Genomic DNA, 6863 nt, shown 5'->3' with positions numbered 1-6863 from the left:
TTTCTTAATGATTTCTGATTTATATTAATTGGGTTTCTTTCTTGGTCTAATGGTTAGTTAGATAGAGGAGATTAGGGAGGTTTGGGTGTATTGGATACTTGGGACTGGCCAACAACTAAAAACTAACCAATTTTACAGAGGTGGAGACAGTGGAGTTGTTTTAAGCTTATTGGGTGACCTTTGTTTCCATAAAAGGAACATTTTGGATTCTCCAAATCTCCTACAATGTGATGTAGTTTTTGGGTAAAGGGCAACATCAGTGCTTTTGCAGATCCAAAGTGTGTGTGCCTGCTTTTGGATTTTGCTTCTACATCACCTAATATAATATTTCGTTTGCTTTTTTTTTTTCCTTCTTTTTTGTTGCATGATGGTGGCATTAATAGTTTTATAGAGAGAATTCCACAAATGGTCACTCAACTATGACTCATTCGACACTTTGGTCACTCAACTTTCAAATATATCACTTTGGTCACTCAACTATTACTCTGTCAATCACTTTAGTCACCCAAGGGGCATTTTATCTCACTTTAATCACTTCTTTCAATCATTCTAATATAAATTTCTCAAATTTTCACAATTGGTTGGACGAAAATATCATTAATATTGTGGCAAATAATTTTTTTTTAATGAAAAAAATTAACGAAGTGACTAAAGTGATTGACAGAGTAATAGTTGAGTGACAAAAGTAATATATTTAAAAGGTGAGTGACCAAAGTGTCGAATATATAAAAGTTGAGTGTCCATTTGTGATATTCTCCCAATTTTATATGACTTCTTCTTCTTCTTCGTCTTTTTCTTTTTTTTTTCCTGCAAGTCTTTGTGCTTCTCATGAGAAATATTTTGGGCTCCTACATCTCTGAAATCTTGAAGCATAAGAAGACTTCAAGAGCAGGGCACATCATCTGTTAGCTTGGGTATTAGTTTAATCCCAGATACTTAAAGACCCAAAAAAGCATTGTTGATACATCTAATGTGTTTTAATGTACAATTTCGAAATCTGGCTAAAGCACAAGGTTTTTGAGACAAGTAGAACAATGTATAATGTAGTTTTAATATATAATGTACCTATATCGTAGTTTTAATATATAATATATCAATAATGTTGTTTTAAAGTCAACCATATTGGTAGTATACCCGCAGCATCGCGTGGGCATCTTGCCTAGTTATATTATAATCTAAAGCTGAATGACCTTGACTATTCATTACTGTTCATTCAACTGTTTATAAGGATACGAAATGACGGTATTGCCCTTGGTTTTCTCTGAACTACCATGCTGCAATTTCCCCCACAATACATATGCAAAATCCTGTACATCTAAGGATGGTCCACTGTTCCTTAGCGCTCGAATTAAATGATGCTTTTGCCCTTCATTTTTGTCTCAATTACAGTTTGGTTTAGCTGGTTACTGTTGTTGTGCGATGGGTTTTTGTGGTATTTGGTTTGTTCAGTCTGATGTATCAAAAGAGAGAGAGAGTAGAAGACTAGAAGGATTTAGGGATAGAGAGAGTTTTAGATTGTGAATTTGTGAGAGAAATAGTGAGATAGATAGAGAGAGATAGAGAGCGAGATAGAGAGCTTCAGAGTGAGGGTGATATTATACATAACGATCTAGGGATAGAAAGAAAGAGGGAGCTTCAGAGAGTTGCAGGCAGAAAGAGAGAGGTATTGAGCCCTGCGTAAATTTTTTTTCTTTCCCTTCTTCTTCTTCTTATTCTTCTTTCGTTCTTTCTTTTTTTCTTTTGTGGTTTTCTTTGTAGTATGATTGGGTACTCTTTTGGTCTTACGATCTGCCCTTTTTCAATAATTGGTTGTCTGTTTTCGTTGTTTTAAATCGGGTTGCAGAAAGTGGAAGGAGGTTTTTTTTAAGTTTGGGTTATGTGAAGCTATTGGGTATGTGCCATATTTGATGTGAAATTTCAGATTTTGTGTTCTGGATTTGATGTAAGATTTGTGGTGTTACAACTAATTTGGATTGACCTTATATTTTGAGTAAATCTAATGTTCTTAGCATTGGCATAAGAGAGCCTACTTGCTTACCTTTGCATTGCGCTGAAGAGAAGTTGTTGGACTTAGATATGATACTTGAATTAGATCAAATAGTTTTCGTCATTGATGTAGAACTGTGGTATATGTTCTTTAGTATTTCCTCTGTCTTAGAGGATATAATCTACGAAACTCACTTTTCTGTCAATCCATTGCTGATAAAGTGAGTGAATTTTTAGTTATCTCATAATTTTCTTAAGGATTAATTTCAGTTTACCCCCCTAAGGTTTGGGGGTGTTATCATTTCACCCCCTGTACTTTCAATTTTGAATTTTTACCCCCTAAACTTTCCAATTTCAATCAACCGTGTCCAATTTCTACTATTCCGTCCAAATTGGACGTTAAGTTTGACTTTTGAGGGCTAAGATGGTCATTTCAACATAAAAATTAAAAAAAAAATAAAAAATTTCTGTTTCTTCATTTTTTTTTAATTTTTAATTAATTTATTTATTTTGTCTTCAACCTATACACCACAAGTTATAATAGGTTTATAAAAACAAAAAAATACTTTAGTGGTTGAAAGCCACTCGCTGGTCTATGATATTTGTGATATATCTCTGATAAAGTGAAGAATTTTAGGATATATCCCCAATAAAGTGAAGAAATATTTGTAAAAAATAATTTTACACTTTATCTGTAAATAAATATATGTATATCCCCAATAAAGTGAAGAAATATCTGTGTAAAATCATTTTTGGTCTACGATATTTGTGATATATCTCTAATAAATTGAAGAATTTTATGATATATCCCCAATAAAGTGAAGAAATATCTTTAAAAAATGATTTTACACTTTATCTATAAATATCTGTATATCCCCAATAAAGTGAAGAAATATCTGTGTAAAATCATTTTTTACAGATATTTATTTACAGATAAAGTGTAAAATTATTTTTTACAGATATTTCTTCACTTTATTGGGGATATATCCTAAATTCTTCACTTTATCGGAGATATGTCACAAATATCGTAGACCAGCGAGCGGCTTTCAACTACCTAGAGTATTTTTTGTTTTCATAAACCTATTATAACTTGTGGTATATAGGTTGAAGACAAAATAAAATAAATAAAACAAAGAAACAGAAAAAAACAAAACAAAACAAAACAAAACAAAACAAAAAAAACACAAAAAAAAATGAAGAAAAAAAAAAAGCGAAGAAACCGAAAAAAAAAATTAAAAAAAAAATAATTTTTTTTATTTTTTTTTATGTTGAAATGACCATTTTAGCCCTCAAAAGCCAAACTTAACATCCAATTTGGACGGAATAGTAGAAATTGGACATGGCTGATTGAAATTGGAAAGTTTAGGGAGTAAAAATTCAAAATTGAAAGTACAGGGGGTGAAATGATGACACCCCCAAACCTCAGGGGGGTAAACTGAAATTAATCTTTTTCTTAATATGTGTGTTCCAATTTTTAGTTTCAAATGATGCATTCTATAGTGCCATAGGTTCAGGAAGAAGCACCAGGTCTTTTCTCTAAGTTGCATCAGAGTGGATTAGGTCATGACAAGAGGCAAAGTTGATTATGATGAAGGCAGGAGGCACATGGAACAAGATCAAGCATGTGAAACGAGCTGGTGAAAATTGGGCTGGTGTGGACTGCTTTAGAAATATGATTAGATCAAAAGTTGGGTATGAAAGTGTGGCATTAGTTATTATTCTATCTGCAATTGTAGGCACAAATAATTTGGAGGTGGGGAAACAGATTCATGGTGCTGCTTTGGGGGTTAAAGGTTTCAGCTAATAATAACGATGATTATGATTAGGATTAGATGAGTGAACAATGAAAACATTATGCCATCACATATTTTCCTTTCACTTTTAAGGTCATTTTCTATGCACCTTCAATTAAGCTTCACTTGAATTATTGTTTACACTTTTAATGTCATTTTCTATACACCTTCAATTAAGCTTCAGTATATGGAAAGCTAGCGTAACAATAACTTTACTAAATGAAAGCGTGATAGTAGTTATTATTCTATCTGTGATTTTTGAAATAAAATTTGCTTATGCAGTTTGCTATGAATGAAGATCGATATTGCCTTTATTAATATGATATCGAACCATCAAGTAGAGTTAATTTGTTATTATACTTTCGTTTTTGATTTTCTGTTTCTGTGTGTTGAGTACTGTATGTCTATGTCCTGGAAATATACTAGCAGAGGCAAGGATTTTTAGGGGGCAGGGTTGGGCTTATATCTAGCCCAGTACATTTTTCATTCTTTGGTTTTTCCCTATTTCAGAAACACATGAAATGTGACATTTACTTAAAATGACAATGATCATACAAGTCTTCCCTCCAGAAAAAATTGTTGTGACATTTATAGATTAGATTTCAGAATATGAACTTTTGCTATCTCAGTTTTGAAGAGAACATGTTCATTTTCATTGTATTACTATCATTTATGGTAGCAAGAAGAAAACCAGAATAGGGGTTACTGCAGTTTATGAATAGTAATTCCCTAAGGAACAGTGTGCTTCTAATCTCCAAACCAGTAAGAATAGCTTATGAACAGTACTCCTCTTCGGAATAGTGGTGCTTCTAATTCTAGACTTCTACTCTCCAAACCTGAGTGAGCATGTTACAATCAATGAATCCACGGATCTTTTATTCGATAGTAAAGAGATCCAAACCTGTTTGTTGCAATATAAGATCTGTAACTTTAGTGAGGATATGGTTATGTAAAGTTTTATAAACCCACAGCATGGTCTATAACATTAGTGAGGATATGGTTATGTAAAGTTTTATAAACCCGCAGCATTGCGCGGGAGAATTTTCTAGTAACTATACTAAAACTCAAACAGGAAAAGGACAAACGAAATGAATAGTGTGCTGACGATTCTGGCCTTGGCTCCAGCCTGGTTTTACAAAAAAGACCAGCACCTATTCGCTTCCTTCTTGTGGCACCGACAAACAGAGAGTCAGAGAGATGAAGGTTCACTACTTTAGAGTGAGAGTGGAATTTGATCCCTCATTTTGGGTGGCTGATCGGTGCAGGCAGAAAGAGAGAGAGCATAAAATGGCCATCGTTGAGAGAGAGTGATGAATTGTTTAGCTCTTCTTGATCAAATTGTTAAGGCATGGTACGTAGTTTTTGATTCTTTGCTTGGTCTGTACAGAGAGCGATAGAGAGAGGGGTTGTTTGGTTTTGGTTATTTGCAGGACTTGCAGAGGGAGGGAGAGAGAGAGAGAGGTGGGTTGCTCTTTGCTTCGATGCGCGCATTTTGTAATAAATTTCCAAGGTAAATTCTATTTCCAGACTCTGTTTGATTTCAATTTGCGTTATGATGAAGATAATTTCTGGTTCTAATGATTATCTTTTGCATGCAACCTAACCCCATATTTGTGCAGTCCATAAGGTAGTTTTGGGGCTGACTGTACCAGTTCTCCATTTTACTGGTGCATACTGTTCAGTGTTGTGTGGTTATTTAAGTGAGTAAATTGGTTGGTTTATACCGGGTGGAAGAGCTGAATGTATCAAGGCCTGTGCTATATGGTTTCTATAATATTCCACCACTCAATACTGTGACGACTTGGTCAGAAACACACAATGCCTCTGTACCAGCTGATTCTCTTAATGCAAGTTTTCTACCTGTGGAATGGGCATTTGATGATTGAATGAATCACCCGCGTCGTTATTGCTGCATAATTTCACTGTCAGTTTGCTTCTCTATAACTTCGAAGATGATGTTACACCGGCCCAGACAAAAAGTTTTACATTTAACATGGTGCATATTGTTAGTTTCAATAGAAATTGAAATGTGTGTTCAATTATTCATATAGAGATGCATGATTAAAAAGATAGTTTCTTACTGGTAATTCATTGAAAGAGGGTTTAGGCATGATTCAAAAAAAATTTTGTTTTTTTTGGGTAATTGATCAATTGGGTGCAGACTTTTTTGGGTTCATCTCCAGTCTCCTCTATTTGTTGAGTTTCCACTATAAAGACCATATTTCATATGATATTCTACCATAGAATGGAATGGTCACTTTAACTTTTCTTTTTGGGTACTAGGATTCTGTGGCTTTTGTATAAACTTGAAACCATGTAATTGTCACTCATCAATCATACGATGATATTTTCGCATAGTTGAAATATAGATGATCTATATTTGTACATTTTCTGCCCAAGAGAACTGTAATGAGTCTTAGCCCAAAAAATCCTGCACTGAGGTTATGAATATGGATGTCAAGTAAGTTAGTTTCAGTGTTTGTTTATAAATGGTTTCAACTTTCAAGTTCTTTGCAAGTTGGACATTGGAGTATTTATATGATAACACTGAAAATTGTATATTCAACAACATTTATATCTCAAGGTTTTAATTGTAACCTTAGACGTACGTCAAAACTAGTCAAGTTCCAAAGTATTACCATATTCTTCAAATTCTGTTACTTGGATCATTTGCTTACAATCCTCTTCTCCCAACACGTTTCATAATGGGAACAAGTAGAGGAAAGTAGAATTCACAGTTATTAACTTGGATGGAAACATCTAACTATTTCATTATTAGTGCAGTTCCATAATGAAAACAATGATTATGAGAGCAAGTTCATCGGGTTACCTACTATTCACTGCTTTTTAGTGTATATTTTCATTCTCTAGGTCACGAAATACACTGTGCCCGTGACCCAGGGCACAAAATACACTGTGTTCATGACCCAGATGGTGAAATTAACACTAAAAATCTAGGGGTGGGCATTTAGCCTGAAGATTAAAAAAGGGGCCCGGGACCGACCCGAAACCGGCCCAAACGGTCCGGGCTTTTGAAACAAATTTCACAATTTTGCAAGGCCCGGCCCGAAAGCAATATAAAAC

At 34.2% G+C, this 6863-nt stretch overlaps 2 long non-coding RNA genes across 2 annotated transcripts; both read left to right on the top strand.

The window, feature by feature from the left end:
• The first annotated feature begins 1349 nt into the window (after positions 1 to 1349).
• On the top strand, positions 1350 to 3952 carry LOC112178822. Its single transcript, XR_002927526.2, has 2 exons — positions 1350 to 1663; positions 3487 to 3952. It is a non-coding gene; the product is annotated as an uncharacterized LOC112178822 (long non-coding RNA).
• Positions 3953 to 4973: 1021 nt separating this feature from the next.
• Positions 4974 to 5866, top strand: LOC112180710. The gene is made up of 2 exons (XR_002928434.2): positions 4974 to 5289; positions 5399 to 5866. It is a non-coding gene; the product is annotated as an uncharacterized LOC112180710 (long non-coding RNA).
• The last annotated feature ends 997 nt before the right edge of the window (positions 5867 to 6863 follow it).

This window comes from Rosa chinensis, chromosome 7, assembly GCF_002994745.2.
Source record: "Rosa chinensis cultivar Old Blush chromosome 7, RchiOBHm-V2, whole genome shotgun sequence".
NCBI lineage: Eukaryota > Viridiplantae > Streptophyta > Magnoliopsida > Rosales > Rosaceae > Rosa > Rosa chinensis.
The sequence above is the reverse complement of the archived record's forward strand: the minus strand, read 5'-3'. Positions and strand labels throughout refer to the sequence as shown.